The following is a 1,983-nucleotide window of genomic DNA, read 5'->3' on the forward strand; positions in this document are numbered from 1 at the left end:
AAAAAAAAAGGTATGAGCATGGAGATCAGGGTTTCTCAGCCTCAGGGCCAGCCCAGTGGCTCAGTGGTTAAGTGTGCACATTCCGCTTTGGGCAGCTCAGGGTCCGCCAGTTCAGATCCTGGGTGCAGCTTGGCAAGCCATGCTGTAGTAGGCGTCCCACATATAAAGTAGAGGAAGATGGGCACGGATGTTAGCTCAGGGCCAGTCTTCCTCAGCAAAAAAGAGGATTGGTGGCAGATGTTAGCTCAGGGCTGATCTTCCTCAAAAAAAAAAGGGGGGGTTTCTCAGCCTCAGCAATGTTGACAGTTGGGGTTGGGTAATTCTTTGTTGTAGGGGGCTATCCTGTGTATTGTAGGATGTTTAGTGCCATCTTGGGCCCCAACACATCAGATGCCATTAGTACTCCCAACAGCACTCCTTTCCCTGCCCTGTTGTGATAACCAAAAATGTCTGTAGAGGGCAAGATTGCCCTGAATTGAGACCCACTGATGTGGATGTAGGGATTTGTATGGGCCTATCTACAACATAGTCTTAACAATGATATCTGTGGGGTGGGATTATAGATTTTGCTCTCCTATATAATATTTGAATTTAATATTGGTATTTATTGAAAATTTGAATATATGGAAAATACATATATATTTTTGAATACATATATTCAAATACACAAATATTTCATAGCAGTCACTATTACTGTCATCAAAAGAAATTCTGAGGAGATAAAAGGATGAAGCACACCAATTTGTACCCATTTAATGAGAACTGGGTGTAAATAAAATCTGAATATGTTATTCTGAGTTTAAGGATAAGAATCCAACCTGGCCATCCCCTACCTCCTCATCAGGGGACCCAAAATCCCTTCTGAAAACTCTGCCAGGCTGCCTTGGGACAGGAGCTGCCATTTCCAAAGAGATTCTGATACATATTGAAGTTCGGCAGAGGGAAGCAAGACAGGAGAGACACTGTCACCAGCGAGGGAGGCAGGCCCTGTCCAGGGATCTTAGAAACACTGGGGTCCATCATGAAGTTCCAGTAGAAGAAGGACCATCCCTTTAAATATTGGAAAAGAAAGGAGAAACGATCTGGAAGAAATATCCAGACAGAGTCCCTGTGATCATGGAGAAGTCTCCTAAAGTCAGAGTGCCTGATCTGGACGAGAGGAAGTACCTAGCGCCCTCTGACCTCACTGTTGGCCAGTTCTACTTCTTAATCTGGAAGAGGATCCACCTGAGACCTGAGGACACCTTATTCCTCTTTGTCAACAACACTATCCGTCCCACCAGCGCTGTAATGGGCCAGCTGTATGAGGACAACCATGAGGGAGACTATTTTCTGTATGTGGCCTGCAGTGATGAGAGTGTCTATGGGAAGTGAGTGGTGGAAGCCCAGCAGATGGGAGCACCTGGACTAGTGGGTAGCGGGACGGGTATGTGTGGGACTTGGGGAAAGAGAGGGAGGGCTCCCACTGTGGAGGAGACAGAGGTGAAGACATCTGGAAACACTACACCGCACACGGCGGCACTGTATTTTCACACACTCAATTGATACTTTTTGCTGCTTCCTCAGCCCAGGGAGAAAGCACGTCCAGACAGAGCTGTTGGATTGGCTTTGTTAGAGGAATGGGGATGATATAATTTCACAGCATTGCTGCGAATTCATTTTTGTGCGATTTCATAGAAGACTGAGGAGGTAGGCAAGTTGGGCCCAGAGATGATTATGGACCAGCAGCAACTTCCTGCTCTTCTCTTTGGGCAGACATTCTGTTTTTGACATGTGCACAAGATGGGTAGGAAAAGCAGATGGGAATCTTTTAGACTATTGGCAGTGGACCATTCCCGGGGACCAAAAGGGATCTATTGTAATTAAGACATTGTGACGTGTGATCTCTTCTATCTCCACACCTCCCCCCATCCCAATCCTAATCTCACACACAAATATCAGAGTATGACCTCAGTGGTAGTGATAGACATCAGACATAGAAAT

The 1,983-nt window shown here is 45.9% G+C and overlaps 1 pseudogene; it reads left to right on the forward strand.

Moving 5' to 3' along the window:
- The first annotated feature begins 1,021 nt into the window (after positions 1 to 1,021).
- On the forward strand, positions 1,022 to 1,489 carry LOC106824655 (gamma-aminobutyric acid receptor-associated protein-like 1 pseudogene; annotated as a pseudogene).
- The last annotated feature ends 494 nt before the right edge of the window (positions 1,490 to 1,983 follow it).

This window comes from Equus asinus, chromosome 27 (assembly GCF_041296235.1).
Source record: "Equus asinus isolate D_3611 breed Donkey chromosome 27, EquAss-T2T_v2, whole genome shotgun sequence".
Taxonomy (NCBI): Eukaryota; Metazoa; Chordata; class Mammalia; order Perissodactyla; family Equidae; genus Equus; species Equus asinus.